Source organism: Pelecanus crispus, chromosome 7, assembly GCF_030463565.1.
Source record: "Pelecanus crispus isolate bPelCri1 chromosome 7, bPelCri1.pri, whole genome shotgun sequence".
NCBI classification, from domain to species: domain Eukaryota; kingdom Metazoa; phylum Chordata; class Aves; order Pelecaniformes; family Pelecanidae; genus Pelecanus; species Pelecanus crispus.
In genome coordinates this window covers 22009067-22022699 of record NC_134649.1, presented here as the reverse complement: position 1 = coordinate 22022699, position 13633 = coordinate 22009067, and the positions used below count along the sequence as shown (strand labels likewise).

The 13633-nt window shown below is 42.9% G+C and overlaps 1 protein-coding gene across 5 annotated transcripts in view; it reads right to left on the bottom strand.

Moving 5' to 3' along the window:
• Window positions 1-12615, bottom strand: part of HMG20A (high mobility group 20A) — a 48425-nt gene extending 35810 nt beyond the window's left edge. For 3 of the 5 annotated variants that reach the window (XM_075714290.1, XM_075714293.1, XM_075714294.1), the window contains exons 1-2: window positions 12435-12460; window positions 9940-10058 (exon numbers count right to left, since the gene is read on the bottom strand). The gene's annotated coding sequence lies outside the window, so the exon portion shown is untranslated. Of the gene's footprint in view, window positions 1-1316; window positions 1357-9939; window positions 10059-12434; window positions 12461-12601 lie in introns of those variants that run through there. The other 2 variants (XM_075714291.1, XM_075714292.1) reach the window with 2 other exon arrangements.
• Window positions 12616-13633: the final 1018 nt, after the last annotated feature.

Sequence of the window (13633 nt, the reverse complement as noted above, 5' to 3'; positions counted from 1 at the left end):
CAGCATAATGTACTGCATACACTTTCACAAGATTATACGGACAGACAACTGAGGGACCAAGAAGATACTGTAACATCAAGCTCTTCATTGTGTATAAGCAAAAGCTAGGCTCTCATTTCTAGACTCACAGAGGATATACTATAATTTGCATGACAATAGGGGTTTAAATCTGAAAAGAAATGGAATCTCTGCTATATCAAAAACTGAGAAGACATTCTGTGCCAAAGCTAGATTAAGGTTCACAAACTAACACTCGTGCCGCTAGTAGCATGCAACCATCTTCACAGCAATATGCAAGCCCTACCTGAATAATCAAATACTACATCCTTACTACAAGCATGGCAGTTCAGACTACAAGTGACTGCTGCCACATGTGAGGCTGGGAGCTATTATGTTTGAAGGTAGGCCTATCTGCATGAGAGAAAGGTCACAAAAATCAGAGGCAGAGATGAGTGAAAAAATAGCCAGAGAACTCACTGGAAGAAAGAACACAGGGAATATTCAGGTCTCTTGATTCCTTCAAGAATCAGCTGCTTGACCACACTGTAACCTCAAAGTGGTCATTTAATTCCAAAATGAAGGCTAGAGGCACATTAGCTTCAGCAAGTGATTGTAGAGACAACACCACTTACAGAGACAAATTCATTTTCACAATGTGAACTGGCACCTGATGCCTTAATTTCCTCACTATGGCTTTAAAAATTAGATCTTATCAACCACTCTGCATCCTCTCATCAATACAATTTCTTTCAACTCCATCACCTTATTCCCACATGGCACCATCTCCTTATGGGTTTCAACAAGCCTCCCATAGCCTTTGAATTTCTCAAAGGCAGTTACAAATCATGGCTTGCCGCTGCAGTATTTAACACAATACACTTGCAAACCCTCCTACATGTTCAACATCCAAAAAGCAACTGATTTGTCAACTATTTCACTGATCTGTCATTTCTTCTCTATTCCTTCAAATAAATTGCCATTCTAATTCCTTGTCAGCTTTTGCTGATGGTACTGTCTAGCTTCTTTGGGGTGATTACTTTGCAGTTCATTTATCTTTTAAGCACTAAGTTATTTAGCAGTATAAAGTCACAGCAAATGCCAGGAAACTTGTTTCTCTGATCTGCAAAACCTCCAATTGCTCAAATTTCTGTATTTTTAATTACAATGGTATGCAAACACATCCACAGTAGTGAGATGCTACCAAGCAAGTTCAGAACAGAGACACAAGTCTCAAAAATGGAGGTATGATACATTTCCTATTATAAGCTGACAACTCATTCAGGTAAAATTGATCTGCCTATGACAGACTAGTGTACCTTTTTCATGATAACTTTCACTTAATATATTACTGCAAGGCTGCATTATCAAAATCCTGCCTCATCACTTGCCCAGAATCTTCTCTTGGTCAGTCACTGATCCACATTCACACAATCTGAAAGGAAAAAAAACCAATCATGCAATAGAGCTATAGACCAGTAAGTTCCTACATTTATATAGCATTATTTAAATGTCTCCACAAAAAGTCAGTAATAGACACTTATCTGACAAATATTACTGACCTCAGAGTTGAGAATAAAGAATTGTGCATCAATAAAGAAAAAACTTTTTTCTAAACATAATTCCCAGAAGTCTATAATATAAAGACACTGAGATAAAAGCTGAAGTTAGATTTTTTTTTAAAGTTTCTAGCCTTTGCTATGCATTTGAAATCTCCTGTCTTCCCACTCTTCCTCACTATAAAAATCTAAACCCTTTGTGTGTGCTTATTTGCATATCAATACTTACAATATTCTTCTACATTCAGCAATGCAAGAACATAAACTTTAGGAACACGTTGGAAGTTTCTTGTAATCTTATTCTCTGCATGCTTTGCAAACCCTTCTGATAAACGTCTTTTCTGTAATTCCCTTGAGAAATACTTTGTTGAAATGGCATTGGGACAGAATATGTGTTTTTACAACTGGCAATAGAATTATGCAAGTAACTTACCTAAAAAACCCCCAAACTTTTAAAGCATTTTTCTATAGAGAAAATACAAGTAAGCCATCTATAATGCAGTTCACATTTTTTCATACTTGTAATGAATTTTAAGTTTTATAAGGTTAAGACAATATTAACAGAAAAGGTTTCTCAAGTAAGGAAAATATCATTGATATTAGGATGATTTTCATATCACTACTCATTCAAAACAATTCCCCTAAAGTCATACAGTCTAAATTTAACTTGCAGTTACTAATTCTATAGCTTTTTATATCCAAATGTAAACAGATGAACAATCAAATAAAATGTTATGTCAAGACAAAGACCACTTTGGTTAGTCTAATACAAATACTTGCAAGATTTTTTTTACTTTCAAAAAAGTTTCCTGGGCTAGAACTAAAAAAACTTATTTCCTGTCTGTAAAGCTGCAGTATACCCACATACACAGGCTAGAGGGGATGACTGTGATCACCCAGACTGACCCATTTAGCATCGGCTACCTACCCTCTGTTAAAAAAAGAAACACAAAGAGGAATTCAAATCTACATAATAGTTACCCATTACCAGTTTTAAAGACAGACAGTAAGAGAAGCATCATTGCATCATTTGACCCACATGATACTTATGCACACAGTAAATTTGTACAACTTTCTATTGTAGCAGTCACTTAGATTTTGTTACACTTTCGCAGGCTAGACCCTATAAACTAAGAACCTATATCAATAAATTCTTATTAAGTTGCAATTTGATAAATGCATCCTTTCAAGAAATTGAATGCAGTGCCTGCATTCATTTTCAGGACTGAAAATATGCCTTTAACTTATTTTCACACTCTGACCTTTTTCCAGTGTGCTAGCAACTCTTTCTGAATTCCAAGAGTAGCTGTCACACTGCCCGCTGCAGAAGACGTGTATTACTACCTTGCCTGTTAGACTCATCTGTTCTTATACCTAAGGCTTAGTTGCTCAGAGCTTCACTAAATGCTAACATTCAGCTGAATTAATCCAGTCATCTCCAACACCTCTTCATGTCACTGCTTCCAAGAAGGGCTTCCCCCACCTATACCTGTCCTGAGGCATACTAGTTTAAATGTGACCAAATGTAAAGTATGGTTTGCTTGAGTACAGGCTTTAAAAACAAAAAACTAAACTAGGTTAGTAAACCACAACTATTTAAAAAGCAGTTGTCACATTACCTCTCCTCAAGTAACGAAGAAGTTTTAAATTGATGCCATTTTGTTCAAAGACATCAAATTTCAGAAAGCAGGATGAATCAGGCACTATTTGTGACTTTAAATTGACATTTAAAAAGCCAGGGATCACAAACTAATATGATTCAGAAGCTTTTTTCTGCCTTTCTTTTTCCTATACTCAGAGCTTAAAAAAAATACTTGTGCTTCCACTTTTTAATTGTTTGGTGTTAAGTGAACAGTTTACAGAATCCTAATAATGTCACATATCGATTTATACACGATTGTCAACTGATGAAGCAGAATAGGAAAGTGGCAAAATACTGGTGGCATAAGTTGAGCATTAGATGAACACAATTTTCAGGCCTCTTTCTCAAGCTTTGCATATTTTGATACAGCCTAGATTTAAGGATTGGTTACAGAGTAATAGCTTGCTGCTGCAGAGAGGGGAAGGTCTTGCTCCCTTGTCCTTTCTCACCTGGTTATGGCAATCTCCACAGCTTACTGGACTTTTCACAGAGCTGCTCTAACTCCCTAACTCTTCCCTTTGGGAGAATGGCAGGGGAGAGGGGAAGCTAGGTATCTTCCACCAGCTGAGGTACATAGTCAAAAGGACACAGAGGGCTCAAATAAATACCAGAGCTTATTAAAAAAAGAATGCATTTGGAACCTCCTACTTCCACACGTGGTAAACAGTCATACTAAGCTACATGAGCCACCCCCAATCACCAAAGATAACTTGTTGGACTCATTCAACTAGCAGTCCCTTGTAGAGTTTTCACATGACATTAAGAGAAGCATTCAGAAAGGTCATCTGCCTGCATGAAGATAAATCAAGTGCTGGAAGGTGCAGACAATAGCTCTCCACTGCCTAAGGCTACAGTTCTATGGTAGCCTAAGCCTATTTAACTACTAACTACTCCTATTGCATCTTCTTCAGCCTGGCACCTCTGTTCACTGGACAAGTCATGCGTTTCAGCATGCTAAAGAAACAGAACAGCTTTTAGTTCATTTATAAAATCAGTTTATGCCAGATTAAAGGGTGAAATGGCTCAACACAGGATCCAACAAGCATTGCAGCTGGCAGAAGAAAAAGGGATGCAACTAGCACAGCCAAGAGTTAGTGACTTACATTTCTATAACCCTATAGCCTGAGATTCAGCTCTCACTAAAATTCTAGTGGTGTCAGAAATGAAGAACATTTGAAACTATTCCAGTAACTGAGGTCCCCAAAATAGTCATAAGTGGGAGGAAATATAATTACCAGAAAAAAATTAGGATTATCGCATAAGCTGACTTGACATTCTCAGGTTTTTTTCTTTCCAATCTAAAGCTAAACATTTATTCTCCTGATGAAAGCTGAGATTCTTTCCCATGAGTATGGAAACAGAACTTGAATTCCACAAATTCTGATTCATTTGTTCTAACAAGGGATACTTATTACACTGGCTTTTCATATCGTATATGAATTGCAGCAAATACACTTTCTTATCTTAATTAAACTCAGCAGAAAAGTAGTTGTAAGTATTCTGTCATGCTTCCCACATACTGAAACAGTGAGGATTTAGTCAAATATTCGTTAGCTCGACTTCATTTTATCAGTAGCATGAGTCATTTGCAACACCAGCTAAAGCATACTCCAATAAATGTACCCAGAGCCAGAAATCTGCTCCAAAAGAAGACTTTAGTATAGTCACCTATGATAGTAAATGACTAGATATCAGGACTGAAAAAACTGCTACGATATGTTTTTTACATAACTACACTGCTAACCAGGCACACATGAAGAACATCTTTTTCCTGTGATTATTATTCAATTTTACATTGGCAAGTTTGAACTCCAACAGAAACAATGAGCACATTATATCTTCTAATGCTACACTGCCTCCACTAAGCTTTCCGAATTTCTCCCCATTTATCACTGCTTTGGTACTCTGTTTTGAATCAGAAACTTCCAGCTCATGTTTTAGAGCCCTCTTTTGTTGAGACAATCACAAACATTCAGATCCAAGCAGCAAGAACTAATGTAAAACCTGCTCATTAAGAAATACATCCTGAAGGAGAAATAAGCATTCTAACATGCCTATATAGCTCAGGACTTTTGGAAACTCCGAAGATTTGCTCATCTACTCTAGAAATCCTACAGAATTTGTGATTAATGAGATATTCCAACAAGATGCTTGTGTATTTGAAGATGTGGTTGCTTTAAATGGCATATCTTTCTACAAAAACTCTTAAATTTTTTATTCTTTAGGTATCAAAAGATGTCTTTGTCAATGTACTGGATAAGTAAAAATGCAAACAAGGAAGATTATGCTTATTCTTAAAGTACGCTGTAGAGAAGTGGGACATGAGAGGAGCACTGTACCAAGGGAAAAGGCTTAGAATCATAGAATGTTTTGGGTTGGAAGGGACCTTTTAGAGGTCATCTAGCCCAACCCACCTGCAGTGAGCAGGGACAGCTTTAACTAGGTCAGGTTGCTCAGAACCCCGTCCAACCTGACCTTGAATGTTTCTAGGGATGGGGCCTCCACTACCTCTCTGGGCAACCTGTTCCAGTGCTTCACCATCCTCATTGTAAAAAATTTCTTCCTTATATCTAGTCTAAATCTATTCCAGTTAATGCCAGTTAAAAATGCTTAAAACGAAAATGTACACCAAGTTTTCTTCTCTCACCTTTGTGTGCCATTTACCCAGTCTGGGAACATTCCTCCCTGTCCCCCAGTCTTCTTGGCAGAAATGCGATGTTAGCAAACTCCGGATTTAAAAGTGTGAAAGAAGATTCACAGTTTACTGTTTTCAGTATTTTGCTTAGTGTTGATCTTATTTTCTCTGTTGTATAGTCTCATACTATTACCAGAACTTGCTTTGCCACAGCTCTCCACTGCTTTTCCAACTATAGAGACTGACACCTTATCTTTCCATATATTGCCAGGCACAGCATATTTTGAACACTAGTATGGGACACTAAATTCCATTACATCAGAAATTCAATCTTTGATCAACAAATAATTATGACTCCAGAGTCATAAGCCTGAGATTATTATTTAGCTTATTCAAACACAAATAACAAAGACAGTCCATTCTTCCAAAACCAAGTTCATTTGCATTACTGATGTTCTGTCAATTACTTGTTTTCAGCAAACAGTATTCCAAAGTTAGAAAACAACAGGCCACCTTATGTCCAAGGCTTTGAAACAGCAGCCAAGGGAATTCCAAGAGAAACAAATTGCTTCTTTCTTAAGTAACAAACACAAAAATTCACAAAACCAACTAATTCATGTCATACCACTCACCTGAAATAAAAGGAACAGACACAGCTAAGTCAGAACTGATTGAACCACCATTTGGTTAAGACTGCCTGAGAACCCATCCCACTAAAGCAAGCAACCATACTGGCAGGCTTAGGTACATATTTAGGTCGCACCATAATAATAAAAAAATATTCCTTAGTCATCCATTAAGCTTGTTTCAAAAAAAAAAATCCCCAAATCTCTCTCATTCCCTGCACTTGCTGGGACAGCTACCACATCCAGGGGACAAACCAGGTAGCAGTTGCACTGAGTAGCTAGTTACTCAGTGCAGTTTAACATCACAGCTAGGGGCATCTAAGGGGCTTGTCCTATTCCTCCCACAAACTGCACAACTGTTTCTCTTGAGCCAGAAGTGATGCACACAAATGCAGCAAGCTAGTTGGTGTGCCTGAAGTGGAAGTAAAGCAATGCCCCTTCCTGACAGTAACATCCCCATAACTGCTGCATAATCACATAAGCATCAGGATAAAGAAAAGGAACAGAACTGGCCTTTCAGCAACTACTATATCAATACAGATCCAGAGCAGCTAAGGTTGAGTACCCCCTCAATTTGGTACATCACACAGTTTTATGTCACAGGTAAACCATGGGCCTTACCACTTCCCCATCTTATTACTCCCAGTCGTCTTCACAACCAGCTACACTCACCTCCCCCATGCATACGCTGGTGTTCATGCAAACTGTTTGGTTTTCAACCTGTCCAAGTCCTTGAACTAATTTACCAGCTAGATAAAAGTTTTCACCTCATAAGTTCTTTGAAACAGTTTGCCAAAAACATGCACAAGTGCTAGCATCAGAGGGCAACAGCAGTGAAGATTCACTGGCTCAAGCTCCTTCAGAATTACATGCCCAAACAGAAAGCACAAATCATATATACCACCACTTAAAGTCCTAGCAAGTTCTATAGATGACAAATATTTTGAAGGGCAATTAAGAACACTGTGTTGAGAGTTTCTTTTGGCTGCAAATGAACCCTCCAACACCACAGTATAATTAAAGCTATGAATTTACCTTTTCATATTTGAACACAACAATGTGTTTTACAAGTTGTTGTTTTTTTTTTTTTTACAAAAGTACACTTTCCCCTGATAATCCACTGAATAGCCAAGAAATCCTCCCTGTCCTGCACTGGTCTGCAGAAGAAAAAAAGATGGAAAAAGCATTCAGAAATAAATTCTGTCAGTCTTAAGTCTCTTGAACTCAGTTACTAGCTGACACTTTCACTATCCTCATTCTCTTGTTTATGTACTTCACACACTGTTATCATCAGTAAAAAAAACTTTATGCCACCAGTCTTTTGACTAAAACAACTCTTCCCATTTTCATGGTACTGCAATTTTCTGAACTACAGGTGAAGGGTGTCAGCTGCTTGCCTCATTACTTTTCCCAGCCATAATGCCCAAAGACACACTCAAAAGTTTTAGATTCCCTTTTACCTGAAGAAACAGTACAAACAATCCAAGTCATAAGAATTTCAGAGACAGTGAAGTATAAGGTTTATTTTGTTATTCATTGTATGCCATGTAAGATGTATGGTCCAAAAGACTGAAATCATTCAGTCAAAGTAAGCTATTGCCCTAGTCTCCTGCAAAGGAGAGCAGGATCATTTGTTTCTAGGATCAAAATTGTTAATAAGCCTCTTTGAAGACAGCTTAGCACAGCTTCCATTTAACATATTTACTATTAAAAAAATCTAGTCAGTAATGGTCTTAATATAATTTCTGAAAGACAAGTTTTCTTCAAAGGGCATCAGTATTTGTGTGAGTAAGGTCAAGAAACAAGGAAGATTTCCTAACAAATTCAGAACTTAGAAGTATTCAGTTATTCCACTGTAATTGGTTTTGTTCCCCTGTAACACAGAACGAAGATTTCTCCCAGATAAACAGAGTCATTCAAAACTAGCTCTAGCTGCAATTCACCAAAAGCTGTCCTTATCAAACTGTTATTAAGTAGCCCTTCAGCAGTAGAATGTCAGTCTCAAGTTTGTCCCTAACAGACAGGTATGAACACCACAAATTATTCCTTTAATAAGAATTAACCCTCTGTGGGATTAACTTGCATACAAAAAGCTTTAACAGATACATCTCACCAATCCCATTATAGAAGAGTTTATTACAAGGCTAGTCTGTTTTAAATTGCTTACCACCTGACCTATCCCACTGGGAGTAACACTGTCAGTCCATGTATAAACTCAGATGCAGTTTTTTTGCCCTCAAAACTCAAAAGACCAGTACCAGACCACACGTAGTAAAAAACAGTGGCTGCTGTCTGAGCTAATGGCTGCATTACCGACGCCCCTGGAACAACTATGCCACTGGTAAAGGAACAAGCCAGTTCTGTAGTCAGACAATACTACAACATGGCCAACATAGCGGATCTTGCCAATGGAGGCTGACCTACATTACTAATGAAAGTTTTAGTTACCACTTGCACCGTGTATTTCAAATAGACACCACCTAGCCTTAGCTGCTTTCATGAACAAATCCAGTGGGGAAAATAATAGTGGTTCCTGAAAACAAACTGTTCTTAGTTAAGTCATACCTAGCGAATGCTTAGTATTGAAGTGTTTTTATCCACCACTCTTCATCTCTTGAAAAGAACTGAAGCTTAACAGTTCCCATGAAAGCAAGAAATATTCCCCCTCTCTTTCCAAGAGAAATCATGGAAGTAAAAATATAAAAAAGCTTAAGGAATGCAGAAAGCAACCTAGTTTGGGGAGCTCTCCAAAGCCAATCAAATTATCAATAGAAAGGGCATTTTATTAGTGTACACAAACAACTAGCAAAAAGAGAAAAAGACAGCCTTTCTTCATCCACCTACTGTCCTTGAAAAAGTACACACATGTTCCCTTGAGTTACCCTTCTCTCTCACAGATCATTATCAGAAGAGTATCCCCATCAGAAGAGTATCCCCATTATTATAAGTGCAGCCTCTTCACCTGTGTTCCAATGTCTAACAGTTTCTCATAGCACATGCCACGGTACTCGAAAAAATCAGCACAACTTTGTGTACACTTCAGTAATGGTGAGTGGGAGTACTTAAGTTTTTCAACCACAGCCTGCGGAGGGCAGGAGGTACAGCAAGAATTCAGAAACCTATACCAGCTTGTTCTGGTGAAGCATGCTCTAAATTTGCCTGCAACTTTTGTCCCAGTCAGTGGTAAGCTTGAGAAAAATCTCAGCCAAGAACTGGCCCTAAACCAAATCATATTTAATGAAAGAGAGCACTTAATATGGAAGGCTGAGCTTGCTTTGGCAGTTGAGAAGGTATAGCTTGCTAATCAGGCACACCTTGATACTAAGTGACCCTTTGTTTAAATACATTGTGAACAGATGCACTAAGAAAGAAAGCTTACAAAGTTAACTTGAACACATTAGTTTACAGTTTTCTCGATTCCTGTGCTCTGATACAAAGAATAACTTTGTGATGCGGGTACAAAGCAAAAACACAGCTCACAGTCACTGATTTCATTCAGAAGTCTAGCAGCACTGGGGAAATCAGCACGTCTTCTCAGTTCTCTGCGCAGTCCCTGGCCATCAGACACAGAAAGCCTGGGCTTGTTGAGGGAAGGTGTCCTGCAAGAACAGAAGATGGAAGACAGTAAGAATCTCTCTCCTCTTGGTTGCTTTATTACAAAGTACTAGAATTTGTTATAGTCACCTCATAACAGTCAAGTACACATAGAGGAGTTGAATCCTATCCTCAGATACTAAAGAAACATCCCTGTAAGAAACCTGATTTTCTTCTCCCTTTCCTGAGCCATAAAAGGTGTATGTCTCATTACCCTTTATGTGCCTCACCATGAACAACCAAAGGAAAAAAGAATACCCAATTTACAATCAAGACAATGGGGTTGGATCACACAATCTTCATTTTTTTTCTATTCTGAAGTGTGCTAGTATCCTACACAAAAGCTGACTTAAGAAATTTAAGAATAATCTGAATACTTTGCTTTAGCCACCATTTCTAAGCCTAGTTCTCCTTAGAGAATTAGTAATCTCAACTTTATTTCAAGACATGCCAGACTTCTAAGGACAGAAAAGAAATTTAATCACTTTCCCTCAATTTCCTGGACTCTAAATTTACAGTATTTGCCAGCAACTAGTATAGTTCTAGAAACGCAGAGTATTTCATCCCTTCTAACAAGCATATAACATAGGTGTGTGAGAAAACAAAAAAGATAAAACTGCATTTCACTAATGTCTTCAAATATCAGATAGTTTGTGTCCCTACGCATATGGCCTGGATTTAAAAACAAAACAAAACCCCACCAAGTCATGAAAATAAATTCTTTGTTTTCAACAGCTGGTTATGTTTAAATTCTTATAAAATTAAGAATGACCACTTCCGAGTAAGATACATAAACTTGCTAGAGCATGGTTCCCCCAAATTCTTGTACCCACTTCTGTCGCTATGTGGCCTTAGCCAAGCTTAGTCCACCTACACAACTTACTTTCCACAGGACAGAATGATGTTTTCAAAGCTCTAACAAGACTTTACCTGCTGAAAAAGACATTAACTGTAAACCAGTGAAAAAGTTTCCCCTGCAGTAGTACTAGCACTGACATGACACCCAGCTTCTATTTGCTTAGAAGAGAGCAGTCCCAACCAAATTTTGAAACCTAAGTGCTCTAGAACAGTAGTCTCTAAAGTGGGTCACACATGCAAGACAACCCACTGAGGTGTGGGAAGAAAACATTTTTTGTAACATTAATAAATAATATTTTAAAATAGTGTTTATTTCATCTTTATCTTATCCTTTCTTAATTTCTATTTTTGAGTACGTTTTATAAGGTATATAGCAGTACAGTAGCACGTGTATATAATTGATAAAACAATAGATATACATATATTGGGGGTGCACACGAAAAAGGGTTTTTTTACTGATAGGCATGCACAGCCAAAAAAAAAATTGGAGGCCACTTCTCTAGATAGCAGAAGCTCCCTTTCCCTGTGAACAGAATTTTCCTTTTTTCTGCTGAGTAAAAAAGAGGATTTGTATTTGTTCTGCCTTCCCTTATCTCCCTAGATGCCACTACGTTAACACCAAGATACACAAATCTTTCTCACTCACAAGGTGATTCGGGGGTTCTTTCCTTAGAATATCTCCAACAGCCAGCTCCACATCTACTGCTAGCTCTCTTCAAAGGTCCAACAGCATAACAATACAATCAGCTTTACTTTGCTCCAGGAAGTGAGAACCAGGCGGCTTTCACTCTAGTGCTGGTATTTCAGGGGACTTGAATGAATGGCACCTCACAAGGCACGTGGCTCCAGTGTTTTCAATTCTAGGGTTGGGGCTTTTTTTGCCACCTCAATGATAAGAAACTTAAGTTCCTCAGGAACAGGCAACTGAGTGTGAAAACCTATTATTGGAAAGAAGTATCAGCAAACCATGCTATGATATATGACCTGCTTGACAAGGGAGCAGTAAGTAGACGTAACAAAACGATAAATGAATAGAATTAAGGGGCCCTCAAATATTACTACCTCTTACCGCCTTGCGGGAGCCAAGGGAAGAGATGAGAGTTATAAGGAAGAATATAGAAAGCCGAGAGCCTAGACACTCACCCAACGCGAGCTCTGGCGGATCCCCTCAGCCCCCCTCACCGGCGGCCCACAGCGAACAGCCCGCCGGCAAGCGCGGGGCGGGCGGGAGGCCGGCAGCCAAACCTGCCAGGCCTGGCCGCTGCAGAAGGCCGGCCCCAGGCCGCCGGCAGCGCCGCGGGGGGGACCGCTCCCGGCGGGAGCGGGGCGCCCGCCGACCCCCTTCCCCCGCCCGGGCAAGGAGAGGAGGAGATGGGGAGAGAAGAAGGGCCTGCGGCTGCGGCCCTCCCTACTGACCTGCCGCAGGGCGGCTCTCCCGCAGGGCCGAGGGGTCGCCCAGCGGAGCCCGCTCCCCTCAGCCCGCGCAGCCGCTGCCGCCTCCCTCACGCGCACGGCCGCCTTACCGCTCCCCCAGCCCGCTCGGATCTCTCCGCCCCCACCTCCCGCCTCAGCACGGCCCTCTCGCCTCGCCCGGAGGAACCCTTCGGGAGAGCCCCCAGCCGGGCCGGGAGCGCCCGCCGCCCCCTCTCGCCCAGCAGCCTGGCGCGGAGCGCGAGCTCAAACAACACACCGGGACTACTTTCTCCCCGCCGGCGGAAGCGCACTATTTCTCTGCGCGCGCAGCTGCACGAGGCGATTTTAAAGGGCCGGGCGGCGCGCCGAGCGCGAGGCACGCTGGGAGCTGTAGTCTTCCCGTGCCAGCCCCGCCCACCTCGCGGCGGCTCCCCCGGCCGCCAGCGCGCCTCGCGCCACCCGTGGCGGCGCCCCGCCCCCTCGCTGCTCCCCAGCCAATGGGCGGCCTACGCCGCACGGCCGGGCGGGCGGGGGGTTCCCCCCCACCGCTGGGCGCGCGGGGGGCGGGGGGCGGGGCGCGGGGGGGGCGGGGCCGGGCCGCGGCCGGCGGCGCCCGGAGTTAGTTGTTGCGCGCGGCCGCGGCGGTAGCAGCCCTGTCCCGGCAGTCGGTTCCCCTCCGGGGCCCGGCGGCTGCGGGAGCCGGCCCTGACGAAGCCTCCTCGGCGCAGCCGCCGCCGCCTGCCCCTCGTTGCCCGCCCACGGGAGGCGCCGTGGGGCCGGGGAGCCCCTGCCAGGTGAGGGGCCGGTCCGAGCGCGGGGCGGGAGGGGGGTGACGGCCCCTCTCGCTGTGAGGGGGAGGCCGGTGGTGGTGGTGGTGGGGGGGTGGCGGCGGCCTCGCGCCGCCTCGTGCCCTGCCCGCGCCGCCGGCTCGGGTTTCCTCAGCGAGGCCCCGGGCGGGGGAGCGGAGGGGGCCCCGGCGCGGCTCGGCGGGGTGTGAGGGGAGCGGCCGGGCGCGGCCGCCCCCCTGCCCGCTCCTCCTGAGGGGGTCCCGCCGGCGCCCTCCCCGCCCCTCCGGCCCGGCCTGCCGCGGCCCCAGCGGGCGGTGCTGGTTGTTGCTGCTCCCGGAGGGTCCGGCTGGCGCCGGCAGCCGCCCCGGGGGCCCCGCGGGGCCGTGCGGCGCCCTCGCCCCCAGCCGCGGCCCTGGGCCCCCCGGGTCGCCGCCGACAGCCCCCGGGGCCCGCGGCGGCAAAGGGCGCTTTCTTCTGCCTACACCTCGGCTGGAAGTTTTGCGACGTGATCCTGCGCTAAA